This window comes from Arachis ipaensis, chromosome B4, assembly GCF_059453495.1.
Source record: "Arachis ipaensis isolate K30076 ecotype BB chromosome B4, ASM5945349v1, whole genome shotgun sequence".
Lineage (NCBI taxonomy): Eukaryota > Viridiplantae > Streptophyta > Magnoliopsida > Fabales > Fabaceae > Arachis > Arachis ipaensis.
The window spans coordinates 24,576,524-24,600,143 of NC_142439.1; the positions used below are offsets into that span (position 1 = coordinate 24,576,524).

A 23,620-nucleotide genomic window follows, 5' to 3' on the forward strand; every position below is an offset into this window, starting at 1 on the left:
TAAAATAATCAAATTTCTCATCTTTTATAAAATAAAATTTAAACTTAAAACATTATTTACTTAGATTAAATTTCATAATTTTTATTTATTTTCACAGACTCAAATTCTAATTTCAATTATGTAAAATATCTCATTATATATAATAAAAATTATGTCTAACTAATTTAAACTCAAATAATCATAAAATTTATTTAATTATTTTTAATAAAATAATTTTTAAAAATAAAAAATACTACTAATAAAATAAATCATAACTTATTCATAATTAAATGGCCGGAACAAATCCAAATCCTATTTTACAAAGAGTCATGGAAAAGTAATATTAATCAGATCTTCTGGTGATGTTACATGGGAGTTTTCTTGTAACTGACAGGGTGGACATTTTTTTTAATGAAATCGGTCGCATTTTTTTTCAAAATCAGCCAATAGAAGCCAACTCGCAATACTTGGTGTGAAGAAACGATGATGTCGTATTCACAGTCTCACCAAATTAGTTTTGAAAACAAATTTTAAGAAAAATGTTGGTGCACTCTATAAGCGTAGCTTTAGTAGTGTGCCCAGGTCATACCTCGAGAAAGAAAATCAACAGTTGATCAAACACTCAATAGGTTTTATTGTGAATAAAAGAGGTTGAATTGTTTAAAATTAAATATAACATGAAAGCACTTTTACTCAAGAAATCTTATCCCACGATTATATTATCACAACGCCCTAAAGTTCAATTATCATGTGGCTAGTGAGTATTTAAAGGCAACCACTCTTAAATGCCTAATTTAATTCTAACAATTAACAAATCTTAATTAATTAGAAGATGAACCGATACCCTTAACTAGTTTAGACTTACTAATTCTATAAGTCTTAAACACGGCTAGGATTAACTAATGTTTAAGGGGCGCGCTAAATATCCGTATAACAATGTAACTAAGTTAATTTAAGTCTAAATAGAATCACGCGCATTAATGACGAGTAAAATACGCGCTTTATCTTCTTTTTCTTCTCCCTTACGCTTCTTCTTCTTCTTCTTTCAAATATATGCATACGCCATCTTCTTCTTCTTTCAAATTCACGTATACCTCCTCCTCCTCCTTTTTTGCACACACAGATTCTTCTTCTTCTTCTCCTCCTCCTCCTTCTCTTCTTCTTCTTTTCCTCTTTCGTTATCGTCATTACCAACAACATCAACATTTTGCTAATAGATTATTTTTTCAATTGAATTGAATGAAATACAATTGTTAAATTAAATTGAATTGAATTGAATGGACGCATGCGTTCTAAATCTGAATTGAATTGATAATATCTAAATTGTAGATAGAGGTGTTTCGAATTTGATTTCATATAATGGATTATGTTTCGTTGCCTGAGTACAATCAGGTGAACCGAAATGGTCAACACCACTGAACCGAATACCAATCATGTGCTGAATAAACGTGATAAGCATTCAATCAGTAAGAAAAATATTTCTGCATGCACAAGGACTCAACTGAATACATTAATAATCAAGTAAATCAAAATGAGCAACTCCACTTAACCGAGTAAAATGTTGGTGTTGTTGGTGATGATTATAACGAAAGAAGAAGAAGAAGAATCTGCGTGCGCGAAGAAGAAGTAGAAGAAGAACCTACGTGTGTGAATTTGAAAGAAGAAGGAGGAGGAGGAAGAGGAGGAGAAATACTATTCTTGTTGATTGAAAGTTGATCACCATTTATTCACCACATGAACATTATTCGGTTCGGTGACTTTTGTGATTTTGATTCACCAAATGAATGTTGTTCGGTTTGGTGGCCTCCTTTTACTTTGTTCAGTGTTTAAGATTATTGTGATAGCATGCAACAATCATTTTCTAGCTGTCTCAACGTAATAATCTCATTCAACTGATTTGAAGTTGATTTATTCATTGTTTAAATTCAGAAGTCCAGATCGAAGAAGAAAACGAAGAAGAAGAAGAACGACGAAACTAATTAGGTTGAAGTCAATCCAGATCCATAACAAAGAACGCGAGTAGAAAAGAAGAAGAACAACAAGAAAAAAAACGCAAGCAGAGGAGAAAGATAAAGTTTATAACGCAAGCAGAAGGTTTACGTTGAGCAAAGGTCATAGAAAATTTACGTTATATGTAGAGCGTGAATCACAAATAATTTAAAAATTGGAGAAGGCGCGTATAGCCAAAAAAAATTGGATAACATCCATCTAACTTTTAGATGAAGGTAGGTAGAACTTGTCTCAATATTCAATTAAGTAGAAAGAATAACCATTACTTTCTAAATAATCTAGATTAGTTTTAAAATCAACTATCTAGCCTAGATTCATACCAGATTATAATATTAATTTTTCTTGTGTAACTTAGTCAACCTTACTAACCTTCAGGCTAATGTAAGCTAAGGATATCTTCTTATCTTGACTAACCATACCAATCTTCCGAATACTCGAGATAAGAGAAAAGGTAATTTATACTACTAACTTTCGAATAAATTAATTACATTAATTATTTAAGCTCGTGATTCATAAACACCATGAATGAATAACAAACTTGAACAATAGAGGATTGAAGAAACAAAGATAATTAATTGAATGAAGCTTAAGAGTTCAAATATAAACCGTGGTATTTAGAATCTTGAATCAGTAAAGAAACTAAAGTCACTCCTCAAAGGGGATATTTTTACTCCTTGAAATGGTTAACAACAAATAATTTAAATGAGAAAAAAATATATTGGTATTTCTACAGAAAGGTGAACTAATTACTAGAAAATAGACATAAATAACTAGTAAATTAACAATTTCACAGATGGCTGAGCCTATCATGAAAGAATAAGGAAAATAAAATGACATTAAAGTAAATGTTAAAATATTAATTATGTTAGAAAGCCAACAAAAAATTAAGAACATGAAAGTGATGAGAAATTCAAAAGCTTTAGTTTTGAAATACTTATAACGTAAACAAACTATAACCAATGCAAATTTATACGAAGTTAAACTCCTATAAATATAAAATAATGAACTAAAAAACTAAAATAAATATGAGAAGAGTGTTTTTATTCTGAATTACATGTCCTAATGATGAGTTTTCTCCCCTTTATATAGAATAAATTTATATGTGAAATTCTAATTATACCTTTTATTAAAGTCATTGCTCAAATCATATGCATCAACTTGTTGCTCATCTTTTAGTGCTATTTTTTCAAAATTTGACCAATTTTTCTGAATCAAAGTTGTAGATATATGCATCTTTTGAATTTATATGCAAAATTTATCCTAATCCAAATTAAAAATGAGAGAGATATTCATCATTTATTATAACATACTAGAATCATTATAAAAATTGTACTGTTTTATTGTCAAACTATTTATTTTATTTAGATGGATGAATTAACTCTAAGTATAGATGATATAATTGTAGATCATCTAATTCCCTCCAATTTAGACTTAAAGTTTGAAGAGCTTGAGTATGAAAAAGGTTAGATATTATCCTTTCTTTTCAGTTGTTCAAAATTTTAACAATTAGAGTTTGACATGTTTGACTTCACAATTTATTACTCTTGATTGACTCATTTTATATATGAGATGTACGAATGAAGCTTTGATGTCAAGAGAAAAGTTGTAAATATATTCTTCATAATTCAAATGCCACTAGTTTCAGCTCAAACAATAACTCAACTTGTAATCTAAATACTAGGCATGCCCCAAATCCATAACACTAAATGTCTGGTCTGTCTTCTAAAATAATTTTAAACTTCTAAACATCATATTTTGAAATGATTCATTTCAGCGATAATTGTATATTTTTTCCTTAGGTTTCCTAGCATATAAAATATATAGACTTTAGAGATCAAAATATAAATATAGATTGGGAAACAAACATGCAAATGTTTAATTTAGAGTCCAAAATAATGTCTTCACAAAATATAATGCAAATTTATATAATTTAGAAACAAATTTGATATTTTACAATCTTAAAGACTCTAAAAAATATTCATGCACTCAATATATATACATTTATGCACAAATGAATACTAAAATTCAAAGTATTTGGGATAAAATATTTGAATATTTTCATTCTTATTAGTATTTTCTTAGCTAATGATCTTGACCCTAGATGATTTTTACAGATTCTACTGTGGATTTCATCTAAGACTTCTTCTATCTTTGAGGTTGGGACATATTTAAACAAATGTATGGATATTCCTCTTCTGTAGTGGACATTATGAACCAGGGTGTAGTTCTGAGCTTCTCTTACCAATCTACTTGCTTTCCTTTCTTCTTGGGCAAGGATATCAAACTTGAGGCATTCAATAATAGGGGTCATCCATTTCAAGTTTATGTTAGAGACTGCTAGTGTGTTCGATTTGTCGACTTCTTTCGTCACAGATGATGATTGCAGAATTTCTTGGATCATGCTTCTGTTATTGTCCCTTGATTTCGTACTGGCTAGCTTGGAGAGGGAGTCGGCTTGACTATTCAATTCTCGAGTTATATGTCTGACCTCAGTCTCTTAGAATTTGGCCAATTGTGCTAACGTCTTCTTCGAGTATCTCTTCATGTTGGGATCTTTGGCCTGGTAGTCACCATTCACTTGTGAGGTTATTACTTGGGAGTCACTGAAGACTGTTACCTTCAAGGTGCCAAACTATTTGACCATTCGAAGACTAGTAAGCATAGCTTTATACTCAACTTGGTTGTTAGAGGCTAAAAAGTTAATTAAATTTTAGTGAGAGTTCTAACCGAGTTTCTTCTTCATTCTCAAGAATGATTCTTGCTCCACTACTAGCTTTGTTTGATGAGAAATCGACATACAAGTTCCAAGTGGTGGAGCTCCCTTTTTGATTCCTGTGTACTCTGCTAGGAAGTTGGCCAGGTTTTGTGACTTAATGGTCGTCCGAGCATTGTACTTTAGGTCGAACTTGGACAGCTTCATAGGTCACTATAGCATTCATCCTGCAATATCCATTTTCTATAAGATAAGCTTCATTGGCTTATTAGTTTAGACTTTGATGGTGTGAGCTTGGAAGTAAGGTCGCAATCTCCTGGATGCCAAGATTAGGGCGTAGGAAAATTTTTCTATTCTCTGATAGTTAAATTTAGCCCCTTACAACACCTTGCTTGTAAAATAAATAGGTTTTTTCCCTCCTTGTCCTCTCAGATAAGGACAGAGGTTATGCCTTTGTCTGCAATAGCTAGATACAACATGAGTTCTTTGCCCACTTCTGGTCGGATTAGGATAAAGTTGACTCAATAACTTTTTGAATTCTTAGAAGGCTTGTTCACATTCTTGAGTCCACTGAAAGTCATGCCCTTTCCTGAGGATTGCAAAAAATGGTAATGACTTCAAGGCTGAGCCAGCCAAGAAACTGGAGAGAGCTGTCTGCCTACTATTCAATTATTAAACTTCTTTCAAACAGATCGGACTTCACATCTCCATGATTGCCTTGCATTTGTCTGGGTTAGCTCCAATACCTCTTTGGATGAGCATGAATCTAAGAAATTTTCTTACTTCTACTGTAAAGGTAAAAATACCTTATTTATCAATTGCTGGTATGTGTAGCCCCTACATTTTTCAACTCAACAGGCATAATCACATAACAATAGTTGGTCCTATAAGTGATAAAGGACGTCTTCTCTTGGTCAGGCTCATACATTAAGAATTGATTATATCCTGAGTAGGCATCCATAAAGGAAAGAAACTGGTATCCTGAAGTTGAATCTACTAAAGCATCAATGCTAAGTAGAGGGTAATGATCTTTTGGGCAAGTTTTATTAAGGTCGGTATAGTCTATACACATCCTCTACTTCCCATTTTACTTTTTCACTAGTACAATATAGCTAGCCATATGGGTATTTTACTTCCCTTATGAATCCAGCTTCTAGAAGTGCTTGAACTTGCTCCTCCATAATTTGTGCTCTTTCAGGGCTAAGTTTTCGTCGTCGTTGTTGTACAGGTCATGAGCCTAGGTATACAGCTAACTTGTGTCTCATGAGATCAGGATGGATACTAGGCACGCCAAGTGCTTTCCATGAGAAGAAGCCAAAATTATTTAGTAGGAGCTAAATGAGCTATTCTTTCAGCTTTTGTGCCAAATTGGCCCCATGTTAGTGGTGTTTTCAACTTCATCACCTATCTACACTTCTTTCATGTTTTCCTTAGGTTGACATCTTAGATCTTCTCAAAATCCGATGCTGTCGAGCTCTATTGTATTGACTTTGCACTTTGAATAGCTTTACACATGTAAACTTTCAATATAGCATCTTCTAGCTAACTTCTGATCTCCTCTCATAGTTATTATTCCCTCTAAAATAGGGAATTTCATACAAAGATGGAAAGTTGACACTACTGTAGCAAGCCGGTCTAAAATTTTTTGGCCTATTAGCTAGGGCCTTATAAGCTGATGGTATGTCTATCACAATATAGTTTGTGTTTATAGTCTTTGCCTTCAATCCCTTATCAAAGATAATGTAAAGGGATATGTACCCTAAAGGTAAGATAGAAGAATTTCCTAAATCAAAGAGAGTGTCTAGGTACGTCTTCAAGTTCTTTTTTCTCCAATCCCAACTTGTTAAAGGTTACCTCAAATAAAATATTAGCTGGACTTCCTTGAATGGCCCTAACTTTTGTAGTACTTACAATATTCAAACCAATTTTCCCTTTCTTGGTAGGATTAGGTCTGGGAGGTGGTATCTTTTCAGTGTGACATATCTCTCCATAAACATCGACTAAGAGACTCGCAGTGGAGTGTAAGAATGGTATCTTCGAGGCTTGTTCGAGCTATATTCTTTCTTTTTCTTTGTCTCTGGTTTGATACTGACTACTTTGTCCTGATGCAGGTCTCCTAAGTTGTGATTTCTTCCCTGTTGATATATTTTTCAGCTCATTCCTAAACCTCGTAATAAGAAGTCGAGTGCCTCTTTGAGATGGAATGCGAGAAGAGATCCTCCTTGAGGCCATTAACAAGCCCTACAATAGCTGTTTTAGTGGACAAATTTTGGATTTTCAAGCATGTTTTATTGAATCTTTTCATGTATGTCCTAGAGGACTCTCTAAACTCTTTTTTAATGCCCAAAAGGCTTGGAGCATGCTTAGTTTTGCCCTTTTGAATGGAGAATCATGTGAGGAAGCCTTTGGCCAAGTTGTCGAAACAAGTTATCGACCTTCGTGGAAGGATATCGAACCACTTCGTTATTACTTTGGTTAATGTGGTCGGGAAGGCTTTGAACTGAGCTGCATCAGAGGCATCGGTCAGATACATTCGACTCTTGTAATTGTTTAAGTGATGTCGTGTATCAGTTGTTCCATCGTACAGGTCCATGTTTGGACTTTTGAAATTTCTAGGGACTTTAGCTCGCATGATTTCTTCTGAGAATGGATCTTCACTCCCCAAAAGTGTGATTTCTCGATTAGTTCAAGATCTCCTTCCTTTTAGGTCAGATTCCAATATTTTTAATTTTTTCTCCAGTTCTCTATGTCGTTGTACCTCTCTTCGTAGGGCCCTCTTAGATTCTTGTTGTCATTCTAGCTTGATCTCGAGTTGTTCTAATTGGTCTTAGTGTCTGTGGACCTGCCCTCTAAGTTCTGTTGCATCTTGATCTCTTGATCCTCCATATCTATGAACTTTAAAGCCTATTCCTTGTCCCTCTTGGTTGCTTCGATCTCCATTCTCCTCAGAACCCTTCCTTCTTTCAGGATGTGGGGGTATAATGATTGCTCAATTGTTGTTTGGTTAATCTTTTTCATGGGCTTCTGAATAAGATGCAATGTGTCTTCTGGGTGGTCATCTGCCATAATAAGATGCTGAACTCCAAGTCCCTAAACAACGGCACTAATGTTTCCAGGAATTACCTAAAACGGATGATTAGGCTCTGAACGTGAGGTCCAAACTCTTTCTGGTGAGAGCTGCGACGTCTTCCTCATATGTGACAAGTCATCCGAGGTTTTAAGTGAGGATGAGGGGTACTTGCAAGGGACTTCAATGCCTAAGTCAATAAAAATTTTATGCAGGTTTATGAGTTATTGGTTGAGAAATACTTGAGTTTGATGGGTATTTATATAGTTAGAGTGATGACCTTGTAATCACTCTTGTAACTTCCTCTTCTACTCTGGTAGGTGGTTATTCTCCCCTTTTATCCAAGAATTGTTAAGATTCCATATTTAGATAGATGGGCAAATTTGTAAGATCCTATGAGATCGGACTAGTTGGTAGAGTGGGTTTAGACTCTGTAGAGTAAGTCTTATTCATTTTGGACCTAACTTTGAATTGTGGATTAAGGTATGATGAACAGATACCAAAATCATCATATTATCATTATGTTAAACAAAATTAAGATACAAAGTTTTATAAATTAATTATGAATTAAAATCTATATTTAAATCACTCTTCTTCTCCATGCATAATTCTAAAGGAATGGATGATTTTTTTATTTTGTATTCAACATCATAAATTATCTTTTATTTCATTATTCTTTTAGAATTATGAATGTTTATTTTTATTATCTTTTTCTCTCACTTTTTTATACGCTTATCTATCATTGCGTAACCATCACTATTATATTAGCTTGTTCTCAATGCAATTTCTTCCATATTTTTTTTCTTCTCCTTCTACTTTATCTTTTCTGCCCACAATTAATTATTACTATCTATTATTTTTGTAACTCTCAATCTTATCCATCACATCTATCTACAACCATCCATTGTATTAATTAATTTTTAATTATGAGTCATCATAAATCTACTAAACGAGTTTTGTGTGTGTATATTTTGAATATCGAAATGTATAAATATTATCTTCATTATTCTCAATATATGTTAATTGATAAATAATAAAATATACATGATAATTTTAATTAGTAAAATAAATTAAGATATGAATTAATTCATATATATTGCACTTACACTCAAACATAAACACTATTTTAAAAATAAATTAAAAAAATCTCAATTCTTATGTGAAAAATCTACATTCTTAAAAATATAATTATTGGATAAATTTAATTTTTTTCATAATAAATATTTTTTTAATTATTTAATACATAACGTCATATTTTTCATTTATCATAAAAATTAAAAATTAAAATTAAATGATATTAGTATTTTTTGGTTTAACAAAATTAAAATAAAACACAAAATAAAGACAAAGACTAAAAAAAAGGATAAGAACTCTAGAAAAGAACAACGTTGAATATCATGCTCTTATATATGCGAATATTATGATTTATTACCTTATATATTCTTTGCTCCAAAAAACAAGTAAAAATTTATATCTATTTTTTATTTTTTATTTTATTTATCTATGATTTTTAAATAAAATTTTATAATTATTAAGTCATTTTCATTTTTTATATCAGTACATAAATTACATTGTAGTTTCAATAATTAATGTAAATTTTAAAAATTGAATAAATTTATATTTATTTTGGTTACACTCAAAAGTGAATACTACTATATAGTCATAATTTTAATAATTAAAGTAATTTTTAAAAAATAAATAAATTTATATTTTTTAATTATACTAAAAAATGAATACTACTATGAAAATAAATAAAAAAAAGTCTCATAATTCTTATATGAATCATATGTACTCCTATAATTAAAAAGTAAATTTAATTTCTTTTGTAATAAAAAATGTCACATCTTTTTATTTATTTTAAAAGATAAAATAAAATTAAAATTAATATTAATACTTTTTGGTTAATAGAATTGAAGTAAAATATATAATTGAAGCTTCAATAAAAATAAAAATACAAAATTTTAAACTCCAAAATATAAAATAGTAATAAGAAAAAGAATTGACTTAAACGTAGCTTTTGTAAAGTACTCCATGAATTAACGTAGATAAAAAAATAAACAATGACATTATAATATGGGTCATGCTGCTAGGATTTTTTCCGTAAATAAAATAAAAAAAATTATTTAATTCTCCAAAGAAATATTTCAACTTTATTTTCGAGAATATGATTTTTTTTTTGGTATTAAAAAAAAATTTGCCGCATCTCTTGGCAAACTCTGTATAATTTATACACGGCGAACTCTATGTTAAGTTTCCACAGTAAAAGCATGCCTGTTGGAGAGCAAATCAGAGAGGCACAATTTTGTTGTTCACTTTCTTTTTCACTGTTGACATTTTCTCTACAATGTTAAGGAATCCATTGTTATCCATTCATTATAATGGTAAAATAGTGTATGATGAAGAAGGTCCTATCATTTTTAGATCGGGGCAACCATTAATTACCTATATGACACCGGAAGTCAACAGTTTAACAGCTTTGAAGAATTTGATATTGTATTCCGTCGGAGAGCAAGAGGAAAAAAGGGTGAAAAAAATTTATTACTACAGATATCTGACCAAAGTAGATAGCAGTTTGTTTTATAAAAGGTATATTACAAATGTATTATCTCTGTTACTAGTATATTTATCAGATTACGGTTGTGAGAAATATTTTTATTGTTTTGAATTAGGTACCGTTTGCGTGACGATGAGGACGTATGACTTATAAGGTCGTGGCACAACCGATGGACAAATATTCATCTGTTGAAATTATTTGTGTTTCTCGTTGAGTTGGGTGGCCGAGGATCATCTGCAGATACTGTTGATGATAGTCCGTTGAGTGGAGCTGTTAGACGAACTATCAGAAGGACGATGGTGGATCTAAATATGCCACCTGAGCGTAGTCAAGAGGGGTCTAATATTGAAGTTCGCAATGTTGACTTAATGGATGACAGTGTTGAAAGTCATGATGGTTCTACTATCAGGATCCGATGATGGATTAGTATGAAGTTAACCCCGATGACAGAGACGATGCAGACGAAGAACCACCTGAAATTCTTGATGATGGTGACGAGGAAGAAGAGATGAACTACTATGGTGACACACAAATCGCTCTGATCCAGCATGCCATTTCTCTACCATATGGCCGGTCAGATCATTTCACGAGGTTGAATCTCGATGCAATGACTTTGGATTGGTCGTTTACCCAGGGAGGCCTTGAAGAGGATCAAAGCAACAAGTTTGAAGTTGGACAACAATTTAAGAACAAGGAAGAAGTCATGTTGGTAGTTAAACTGTACAGCATCAGAAGGGCTGCAGAGTACAAAATATTAGAGAGTGACTGATGAGCGGAAAATTTATACGCTTTTTGGCATTGTTTTTAAGTAGTTTTCAGTATGTTTTAATTACTTTTTAGTATATTTTTATTAGTTTTTAAATAAAACTCACATTTCTGGACTTTACTATGAGTTTGTGTATTTTTCTGTGATTTCAGATATTTTCTGGCTGAAATTGAGGGACTTGAGCAAAAATCTTATTCAGAGGCTGAAGAAGGACTGCAGATGCTGTTGGATTCTGACCTCCCTGAACTCGAAATGGATTTTCTGGAGCTAAAAAATCCAATTGGCGCGCTCTCAATTGCGTTGGAAAGTAGACATCCAGGGTTTTTCAGCAATATATAATAGTCCATACTTTGTCCGAGTTTTGACGACCCAAATTGGCGTTTAAATGCCAACTTCCTGCCCTATTCTGAAGTTAAACGCCAAAAACAGGTTGCAAACCAGAGTTAAACGCCAGAAACAGGCTACAACCTGGTGTTTAACTCCAAGAAAAGTCTTTACACATGAAAGCTTCAATGCTCAGCCCAAGCACACACCAAGTGGGCCCGGAAGTAGATTTCTGCACCAATTACTCATTTTCTGTAACCCTAGCTACTAGTTTAGTATAAAAACTACTTTTAGACATCCGAAACAGATCATTAGTTCATCTTTGGACGATTAGTTCTTAGACCATGGAGGCTGGCCTCACGGCCATGCCTAGACCTTTTGTTCTTATGTATTTTCAATGGTGGAGTTTCTACACCCCATAGATTAAGGTGTGGAGCTCTGCTGTTCCTCGAGTATTAATGCAAAGTACTATTGTCTTTCTATTCAATTCAAGCTTATTCTTATTCTAAGATATTCATTCACACCCAAGAACATGATGAATGTGATGATTATGTGACACTCATCACCATTCTCACTTATGAACGCGTGCTTGACAACCACTTCCGTTCTACCTTAGATTGAGTGTAAATCTCTTAGCCTCCAGATCAGAGTCTTCGTGGTATAAGCTAGAATTATTGGCCTTGTCTGTGGTATTCAGAGTAGGATCTGGGATGGGATGACTGTGACGAGCTTCAAACTCGCGAGTGTTGGGCGTAGTGACAGACGCAAAAGGATCAATGGATCCTATTCCGACATGATCGAGAACTGACAGATGATTAGCCGTGCGGTGATAGCGCATTTAGACCATTTTCACTGAGAGGACGGGAGGTAACCATTGACAACGGTGAAACCCAACATACAGCTTGCCATGGAAAGGAGTATGAATGATTGGATGAAGGCAATAAGAAAGCAGAGATTCAGAAGGAACAAAGCATCTCCATACGCTTATCTGAAATTCTAACCAATGAATTACATAAGTATCTCTATCTTATTTTATATTTTAATTATCAAAATCCCATAACCACTTGAATCTTCCTGACTGAGATTTATAAGATAACCATAGCTTGCTTCAAGTCGACAATCTCCGTGGGATCGACCCTTACTCACGTAAGGTTTATTACTTGGACGACCCAGTGCACTTGTTGGTTAGTTGTGTGGAGTTACGAAAGAGAATTGAGATTATGAACGTGCGTACCAAGTTTTTGGCGCTATTGAAGATCGCAATTCCGTGCACCAAGTTTTTGGTGCCGTTGCCAGGGATTGTTCGAGTTTGGACAACTGACGGTTCATCTTGTTGCTCAGATTAGGTAATTTTATTTTATTTTAAGCTTTCAATTTTCGAAAAAAAGTCCAAATTTTTTTTAAATAAATAAATTATTCTATGGCTTCAGAATTTTTAAGAATGAATTCTAGAGTTTCATGATGATCTGTTGAAGTCTGGCTGGCTGTGAAGCCATGTCTAATCTGTTGGACCGAGGGTTCAACTTATCATCACAAGAGCTTGTTGATTCCTATCAATCTTGCTGTTGAATGTAATGATCTGCTAAAGTGGTGCACGAAATTGTGATGTCCAGGCTCGAATAATCCCTGGCAACGTGAGCAACTTGGTACGCGTAATCGTGATTACACTTTAATTATGTAAAATTCATGGCTCTTTCTTTCCCTGGCAATGGCGCCAAGAACATGGTGCCAATACCATGGTTCACAACTTCGATACAACTAACCAGCAAGTGCACTGGGTCGTCCAAGTAATACCTTATGTGAGTAAGGGTCGAATCCCACGGAGATTGTTGGTATGAAGCAAGCTATGGCCACCTTGTAAATCTCAGTCAGGCGGATATATAATGATAATATGGTTTTCGAATAATAAATAATAGAATAGGGATAGAGATACTTATGTAAATCATTGGTAGGAATTTCAGATAAGCGAATAGAGATGCTTTCGTTCCTCTGAACCTCTGCTTTCCTGCTATCTTCATCCAATCAGTCTTACTCCTTTCCATGGCTGGCTTTATGCAAGGGCATCACCGTTGTCAGTGGCTACATCCCCTCCTCTCAGTGAATAATATGCTCACGCACCCTGTCACGGCACGGCTATTCATCTGTCGGTTCTCGATCATGCTGGAATAGGATTCACCCTCCTTTTGCGTCTGTCACTAACGCCCAACAATCGCGAGTTTGAAGCTCGTCACAGTCATTCAATCATTGAATCCTACTCGGAATACCACAGACAAGGTTTAGACTTTCCGGATTCTCTTGAATGCCGCCATCATTCTAGCTTACGCCACGAAGATTTTGATTAAGAGATCTAAGAGATATTCATTCTAGCTTATTTCATGTAGAACGGAAGTGTTTGTCAGACACGTGTTCATAGGGGAGAATGGTGATGAGAGTCACACATAATCATCACCTTCATCACGTTCTTGGGTGCGAATGGATATCTTAGAAGCGAAATAAGATGAATTGAATAGAAAACAGTAGTACTTTGCATTAATCTTTGAGGAACAGCAGAGCTCCACACCTTAATCTATGGAGTGTAAAAACTCTACCGTATGAAAATACATAAGTGAAGGTCCAGGCATGGCCGTGTGGCCAGCCCCCATGGTCTAAGAACAATGCGTTCCAAGATGATCCTAAGATCCTAAGATGATCAAAAGATATCAAATACAATAGTAAAAGGTCCTATTTATAATAAACTAGTCACTAGGGTTTACATGAGTAAGTAATTGATGCATAAATCCACTTCCGGGGCCCACTTGGTGTGTGCTTGGGCTGGGCTTGAGTGTTGCACGTGTAGAGGTCCTTCTTGGAGTTGAACGCCAGTTTTTGTGCCAGTTTGGGCGTTCAACTCTGGTTTTGGCTCCTTTTCTGGCGCTGGACGCCAGATTTGGGTAGAAAGCTGGTGTTGAACGCCAGTTTACGTAATCTATTCTTGGCCAAAGTATGGACTATTATATATTTCTGGAAAGCCCTGGATGTCTACTTTCCAACACAATTGGAAGCGCGCCATTTCGAGTTCTGTAGCTCCAGAAAATCGATTTTGAGTACAGGGAGGTTAGAATCCAACAGCATCAGCAGTCCTTCTTCAACCTCTGAATCTGATTTCTGCTCAAGTCCCTCAATTTCAGCCAGAAAATACCTGAAATCATAGAAAAACACACAAACTCATAGTAAAGTCCAGAAATGTAGATTTAACATAAAAACTAATGAAAACATCCCTAAAAGTAACTAGATCCTACTAAAAACATACTAAAAACAATGTCAAAAAGCGTATAAATTATCCGCTCATCACAACACCAAACTTAAGTTGTTGCTTGTCCCCAAGCAACTGAAAATCAAATAGGATAAAAAGAAGAGAATATACTAGAAATTCTAAACTATCAATGAAACAGAGCTTTAATCATATGAGCGGGACTTATAGCTTTTTGCCTCTTGAATAGTTTTGGCATCTCACTTCATCCATTGAGGTTCAGAATGATTGGCATCTATAGGAACTCAGATTTCAGATAGTGTTATTGATTCTCCTAGTTCAGTATGATGATTCTTGAACACAGCTATTTTATGAGTCTTGGCCGTGGCCCTAAGCACTTTGTTTTCCAGTATTACCACCGGATACATAAATGCCACAGACACATAATTGGGTGAACCTTTTCAGATTGTGACTCAGCTTTGCTAAAGTCCCCAATTAGAGGTGTCCAGGGTTCTTAAGCACACTCTTTTTTTTTGCTTTGGACCTTGACTTTAACCGCTCAGTCTCAAGTTTTCACTTGACACCTACACGCCACAAGCACATGGTTAGGGACAGCTTGGTTTAGCCGCTTAGACCAGGATTTTATTCCTTTAGGCCCTCCTATCCACTGATGCTCAAAGCCTTGGGATCCTTTTTATTTGCCCTTGCCTTTTGGTTTTAAGGGTTATTGGCTTTTTCTGCTTGCTTTTTCTTTTTTCTTTCTATTTTTTTTTATTTTTTTCGCCCGCTTTTTTTTTCTGCAAGCTTTGTTCTTTGCTGCTTTTTCTTGCTTCAAGAATCATTTTTATGATTTTTCAGATTATCAAATAACATGTCTCCTAGTCATCATTCTTTCAAGAGCCAACATATTTAACATTCTTAAACAACAACTTCAAAAGACATATGCACTGTTCAAGCATACATTCAGAAAACAAGAAGCATTGTCACCACATCAATATAATTAAGCTAAGTTCAAGGATAAATTCGAAACTCATGTACTTCTTGTTCTTTTGAATTAAAACATTTTTCATTTAAGAAAGGTGATGGATTCATAGGACATTCATAACTTTAAGACAAAGTTACTAACTACTAATGATCATATAATGAAGACACAAACATGGATAAGTACATAACATAGAAAATGAAAAACAGAAGAAATAAGAACAAAGAATGAATCCACCTTAGTAATGGTGGCATTTCCTTCTTGAGGAACCAATGATGTCCTTGAGCTCTTCTATGTCTCTTCCTTGTCTTTGTTGCTCCTCCTTCATTGCTTTTAGATCTTCTCTGATTTCATGAAGGATGATGGAGTGCTCTTGATGTTCCACCCTTAGTTGCTTCCAATAATTGTGTGGAAGAAAATGTATCCCCTGAGGTATCTCAGGGATCTCTTGATTTGCTGTCAAATGTTCTACCACTGAGCTATAGACCCTTGATGGAAGCTTTTGTCTTCCCTTTCCTCTTTCTATAGGTTTCTCTGGCCTTAGGTGCCATCAATGGTTATGGAAAAAAACAAAAAAGCTATGCTTTTACCACACCAAACTTAGAATGTTGCTCGCCCTCGAGCAAAAGAAGAAAGAGTAGAAGAATAAGAAGAAGATATGGAGGAGATGGATGGGAGTGTGTATTCGGCCATATGGGTGGGATTGGGTGGGAGAGAGATGTTGAATTTTGAAGGTAGTGGGTGTATGGATGTGAGTGGTAAATGGAAAACAGAAGGGATGATCATGAATGGAAAGAGAGATGATGAGGTAGGTGGGGATCCTGTGGGGTTCACAGATCCTGAGATGATCCTGTGGGGTCCACAGATCCTGAGGTGTCAAGGCATTTACATCCCTGCACCAATTTAGGCATGTAAAATGCCCTTGCACACAACTCTGGGCGTTCAGCGCCAGGTTGGTGCCCATTTTGGGCGTTCAACGCCCATTTGCTGCCATTTCTGGCGTTGAACGCCAGAACCATGCTTGTTCTGGGCGTTCAGCGCCAGGATGCTGCCCATTCTGGGCGTTCAGCGCCAGAACCATGCTCTGTTCTGGCGTTTGAACACCAGACAGATGCTCCTCCAGGGTGTGATTTTTCTTCTACTGTTTTTGATTCCGTTTTTGATTTTTTTGTTTATTTTGTGACTCCACATGATCATGAACCTATAAAGACATATAACTAAGAAAAATATAGTTAGATAAATAAAAATTGGGTTGCCTCCCAACAAGCGCTTCTTTAATGTCAATAGCTTGACAGTGGGCTCTCATGGAGCCTCACAGATGTGCAGAGCTTTGTTGAGACTCTCTAACACCAAACTTAGAGTTTGGATATGGGAGTTCAACACCAAACTTAGAGTTTGGTTGTGGCCTCCCAACACCAAACTTAGAGTTTGACTGTGGGGGCTCTGGTTGACTCTGCCTTGAGAGAAGCTTTTTCTGCTTCCTCTCCATGGTTGCAGAGGGAGATCCTTGAGTTTTAAACACAAGGGAGTCCTTATTCCATTGAAGGACTATTTCACCTCTGTCAACATCAATCACAGCTCTTGCTGTGGCCAGGAAAGGTCTTCCTAGGATGATGGATTCATCCTCTTCCGTTCCAGTATCCAGGACTATGAAATCAGCAGGGATGTAAAGGCCTTCAACCTTTACTAATACGTCCTCTACTTGTCTATAAGCCTGTTTTCTAGAGCTGTCTGCCATCTCTAATGAGATTTTAGCAGCTTGCACCCCATAGATTCCCAGTTTCTCTATTACAGAGAGGGGCATGAGGTTTATTCCTGAACCAAGGTCACACAGAGCCTTAAAGATCATGGTGCCTATGGTACAGGGTATTATGAACTTTCCAGGATCCTGTCTCTTCTGAGGCAATGTCAGTTGATCCAGATCACTTAGTTCATTGATGAACAGGGGAGGTTCAACTTCCCAAGTATCAATGCCAAATAATTTGGCGTTCAGCTTCATGATTGCACCAAGAAACTTGGCAGTTTGCTCTTCAGTAACATCCTCATTCTCTTCAGAAGAGGAATACTCATCAGAGCTCATGAAGGGCATAAGGAGGTTCAATAGAATCTCTATGGTCTCTAGATGAGTCTCAGATTCCTTTGGTTCCTCAGAGGGAAGCTCCTTATTGGTCACTGGACGTCCCAGGAGGTCTTCCTCCTTGGGATTTGTGTCCTCCACTCCCCTTGTAGGTTCGGCCATGGTGCTTATGTCAATGGCCTTGCACTCTTCTTTTGGATTCTCTTCTGTATTGCTTGGGAGAGTACTAGGAGGGATTTCAGTGATCCTTTTACTCAGCTGGCCCACTTGTGCTTCCAAATTTCTAATGGAAGACCTTGTTTCATTCATGAAACTCACAGTGGCCTTAGATAGATCAGAGACTAGATTTGCTAAATTAGAAGCATTTTGTTCAGAGTTCTCTGTCTGTTGCTGAGTGGATGATGGAAAAGGTTTATTATTGTTAAACCTATTTCTTCCACCATTATTAAAGCCTTGTTGAGGCTTTTGATCCTTCCATGAGAAATTTGGATGATTTCTCCATGATGAGTTATAGGTGTTTCCATAAGGTTCACCTAAGTAATTTACCTCTGCTATTGCAGGGTTTTCAGGATCATAAGCTTCTTCTTCAGAAGATGCCTCTTGAGTACTGTTGGATGCAGCTTGCATTCCATGCAGACTCTGAGAGATCATATTGACTTGCTGAGTCAATATTTTATTCTGAGCCAATATGGCATTCAGAGTATCAACTTCAAGAACTCCCTTCTTCATAGGCGTCCCATTATTCACAGGATTCCTTTCAGAAGTGTACATGAACTGGTTATTAGCAACCATGTCAATGAGTTCTTGAGCTTCTGCAGGCGTTTTCTTTAGGTGAATGGATCCACCTGCAGAAGTGTCCAGTGACATCTTTGATAGCTCAGATAAACCATCATAGAATATATCCAGGATGGTTCATTCTGAAAGCATGTCAGAAGGACACTTTTTGGTCAACTGTTTGTATCTTTCCCAAGCTTCATAGAGGGATTCACCTTCTTTCTGTCTGAAGGTTTGAACGTCAGCTCTAAGCTTGCTCAGCTTTTGAGGAGGAAAGTACTTGGCTAAGAAAGCCGTGACCAGCTTATCTCAAGAGTTCAGGCTGTCTTTGGGTTGAGAATCCAACCATAATCTAGCTCTGTCTCTTACAGCAAAAGGGAAAAGCATGAGCCTGTAGACTTCAGGATCTACTCCATTAGTCTTAACAGTATCACATATCTGCAAGAATTCAGTTAAGAACTGAAAAGGATCTTCAGATGGAAGTCCATGAAACTTGCAGTTCTGCTGCATCAGAGAAACTAATTGAGGTTTCAGCTCAAAGTTGTTTGCTCCAATGGCAGGAATGGAGATGCTTCTTCCATGTAAATTGGAATTAGGTGCAGTAAAGTCACCAAGCATCTTCCTTACATTATTATTATTTTTGGCTGCCATCTCCTCTTCCTGTTCGAAAATTTCTGAAAGGTTATCTCTGAATTGTTGTATTTTAGCTTCTCTTAATTTTTTTTTTCTTCAGAGTCTTTTCAGGTTCTGGATCTGCTTCCACAAGAATGTTCTTATCCTTGCTCCTGCTCATATGACAAAGAAGAGGGCACAGAAAAATAATAATAATAGAGATCCTTTATACCACAGTATAGGGATCTCTGTGTGAGTAGAAGAAAAGGGGGAGACAGAGAATGTAATATAATGGAAGAAACACAACTGTGAGGATGGCAGAGATGTGAGATGAGATGTTAGGATATGAGTGAATAAATAGAATAAGATGGGAGAGAGAGAATTTTCGAAAAATATTTTTGAAAAAGAGTTAGTGATTTTCGAAAATGGTTTTTGAAAATTGTTAGTATTTTTCGAAAATTTTTTTAAAATCAAAAATAAAAAAAAAGAATAATTAGTTAATTAAAAAGAAATTTTTGAAAAAAGGGGGGAGATATTTTCGAAAATTAGAGAGAGAGAGTTAGTTAGGTAGTTTTGAAAAAGTTAAGAAACAAACAAAAAGTTAGTTAGTTAGTTGAAACTAATTTTGAAAAGGTGAGAAGTTAGGAAGTTAGAAAAGATATTTTGAAATCATATTTTGAAAAAGATAAGATAAGAAGATATTTTTGAAAAGATATGATAGAAATTAGTTTTTGAAAAAGATTTGATTTTTAAAATCTCAATTAATGACTTGATTCATAAGAAATCACAAGATATGATTCTAGAACTTAAAGTTTGAATCTTTTTTAACAAGCAAGTAACAAACTTCAAATTTTTTGAATCAAAACATTAATTGTTATTGTTATTTTCGAAAATTTGGTCTAAAAATAAGAAAAAGATTTTTGAAAAATATTTTTGGAATTTTCGAAAATAACTAAGAATTTTGAAAAAGATTTGATTTTTGAAAAAGATTTTGAAAAAGATAAGATTTTCAAATTGAAAATTTGATTTGACTCATGAGAAACAATTTGATTTTAAAAATTTTTGAAAAAGTCAATCCAAATTTTCGAATTTGATGAGAGAAAAAGGGAAAGATGTTTTTTTGATTTTTGAATTTTTATGATGCAAGAGAAAAACACTAAAATGATGCAATGCATGAAATTTTTAGATCAAAACATGTGATGCATGCAAGAATGCTATGAATGTCAAGATGAACACCAAGAACACTATGAATGTCAAGATGAACATCATAGACACAATTTTGAAAAATTTTTAATGCAAAGAAAACATGCAAGACACCAAACTTAGAATTCTTTAATGCTTAGACACTAAAAATTCAAGAATGCATATGATAAACATGAAAAGACACAAAACAAAAAATCATCAAGATCAAACAAGAAGACTTACCAAGAACAACTTGAAGATCATGAAGAACACTATGAATGCATGAAATTTTCGAAAAATGCAAGATGCACATGCAATTGACACCAAACTTACAACATGACTCAAGACTCAAACAAGAAACAGAAAAATATTTTTGATTTTTATGATTTTCGAATTAATTTTTTTTGGATTTTTTTCGAAAATTATATGAAAAAGAAAAAATAAGGATTCCAAAATTTTTAACATGAATTCCAGGAATCTTGCATTGTTAGTCTAAAGCTTCAGTCCAGGAATTAGACATGGCTCACTAGCCAGCCAAGCTTTCAATGAAGGCTCCAGTCCAAAATACTAGACATGGCCAATGGCCAGCCAAGCTTCAGCATTTAACACCAGAGTATATTGATCTTGATAACAAATTGCAAGCCTCAGTCCAAATAAATTTAGACATGGCTTTACAGCCAGCCAGGCTTCACATGCTTCATGAAACACTAGAATTCATTCTTAAAAATTCTGAATAAAAATTTTTTGAAAACATTTTTAATTTTTTCGAAAGCAGATGAGAAAATTTTTGAAAAATTTTTGAAAATAATTTTTTTGAAAAGAAAACAAAAAGAAAATTACCTAATCTGAGCAACAAGATGAACCGTCAGTTGTCCAAACTCAAACAATCCCCGGCAACGGCGCCAAAAACTTGGTGCACGAAATTGTGATGTCCAGGCTCGAATAATCCCTGGCAATGTGAGCAACTTGGTACGCGTAATCGTGATTACACTTTAATTATGTAAAATTCATGGCTCTTTCTTTCCCTGGCAATGGCGCCAAGAACATGGTGCCAATACCATGGTTCACAACTTCGATACAACTAACCAGCAAGTGCACTGGGTCGTCCAAGTAATACCTTACGTGAGTAAGGGTCGAATCCCACGGAGATTGTTGGTATGAAGCAAGCTATGGTCACCTTGTAAATCTCAGTCAGGCGGATATATAATGATAATATGGTTTTCGAATAATAAATAATAGAATAGGGATAGAGATACTTATGTAAATCATTGGTAGGAATTTTAGATAAGCGAATAGAGATGCTTTCGTTCCTCTGAACCTCTGCTTTCCTGCTATCTTCATCCAATCAGTCTTACTCCTTTCCATGGCTGGCTTTATGCAAGGGCATCACCGTTGTCAGTGGCTACATCCCCTCCTCTCAGTGAATAATATGCTCACGCACCCTGTCACGGCACGGCTATTCATCTGTCGATTCTCGATCATGCTGGAATAGGATTCACCCTCCTTTTGCGTCTGTCACTAACGCCCAACAATCGCGAGTTTGAAGCTCGTCACAGTCATTCAATCATTGAATCCTACTCGGAATACCACAGACAAGGTTTAGACTTTTCGGATTCTCTTGAATGCCGCCATCATTCTAGCTTACGCCACGAAGATTCTGATTAAGAGATCTAAGAGATATTCATTCTAGCTTATTTCATGTAGAACGGAAGTGTTTGTCAGACACGTGTTCATAGGGGAGAATGGTGATGAGCGTCACACATAATCATCACCTTCATCACGTTCTTGGGTGCGAATGGATATCTTAGAAGCGAAATAAGATGAATTGAATAGAAAACAGTAGTACTTTGCATTAATCTTTGAGGAACAGCAGAGCTCCACACCTTAATCTATGGAGTGTAGAAACTCTACCGTATGAAAATACATAAGTGAAGGTCCAGGCATGGCCGTGTGGCCAGCCCCCATGGTCTAAGAACAATGCGTTCCAAGATGATCCTAAGATCCTAAGATGATCAAAAGATATCAAATACAATAGTAAAAGGTCCTATTTATAATAAACTAGTCACTAGGGTTTACATGAGTAAGTAATTGATGCATAAATCCACTTCCGGGGCCCACTTGGTGTGTGCTTGGGCTGGGCTTGAGTGTTGCACGTGTAGAGGTCCTTCTTGGAGTTGAACGCCAGTTTTTGTGCCAGTTTGGGCGTTCAACTCTGGTTTTGGCTCCTTTTCTGGCGCTGGACGCCAGATTTGGGTAGAAAGCTGGCGTTGAACTCCAGTTTACATCATCTATTCTTGGCCAAAGTATGGACTATTATATATTGCTGGAAAGCCCTGGATGTCTACTTTCCAACGCAATTAGAAGCGCGCCATTTCGAGTTCTGTAGCTCCAGAAAATCCATTTTGAGTGCAGGGAGGTCAGAATCCAACAGCATCAGCAGTCCTTCTTCAACCTCTGAATCTGATTTCTGCTCAAGTCCCTCAATTTCAACCAGAAAATACCTGAAATCACAGAAAAACACACAAACTCATAGTAAAGTTCAGAAATGTGGATTTAACATAAAAACTAATGAAAACATCCCTAAAAGTAACTAGATCCTACTAAAAACATACTAAAAACAATGTCAAAAAGCGTATAAATTATCCGCTCATCATAAAGCTTGGCTGGCCATTGGCCATGTCTAGTATTTTGGACCGAAGCTTTCACTAAAAGCTTGGCTGGCTAGTATGCCATGTCTAATTCCTAAACCGAAGTTTTAGATTAACATTGCATGATTCCTGAAATTCTCATTAAAAATTTTGAATTTCCTTATTTTCTTTTTCAAATTAATTTTCAAAATTTCCAAAAAAAAATTCAATAAAATCATAAAAACAAAAAATTTTTATGTTTTTGTTTAAGTCTAGTGTCAATTTTTAAGTTTGGTGTCAATTGCATCTTTTTAATTTCCTAAAAATTTTCGAAAATTCATGCATGTGTCCTTCATAATCTTCAAGTTGTTCTTGATGATTTGTCTTGTTTGATTTTTGCATTTTCTTGTTGTGCATCTTTTCTTGTTTTTCATGTGCATTTTTGAATTCTTAGTATCTAAAGTTTAAAAATTTCTAAGTTTGGTGTCTTGCATATATCTTTTCTTAAAAAGTTTTCAAAAATAAGTTCTTGATGTTCATCTTGATCTTCAAAGTGTTCTTGGTGTTCATCTTGACATTCAAAGCATTCTTGCATGCATTGTGTGTTTTGATTCATAATTTTTATGTTTTATTTCAAATTGGTATTTTTCTCTCTCATCATTAAAAAATCCAAAAATAAAAAATATATCTTTCCTTATTTTACTCATAAATTTCAATTTCAAAA

The 23,620-nt window shown here is 35.2% G+C and overlaps 1 non-coding gene across 1 annotated transcript; it reads left to right on the plus strand.

Moving 5' to 3' along the window:
• The first annotated feature begins 18,622 nt into the window (after window positions 1-18,622).
• Window positions 18,623-18,730, plus strand: LOC148566943 (small nucleolar RNA R71). The gene has a single exon (XR_015882023.1). It is a non-coding gene; the product is annotated as a small nucleolar RNA R71 (small nucleolar RNA).
• Window positions 18,731-23,620: the final 4,890 nt, after the last annotated feature.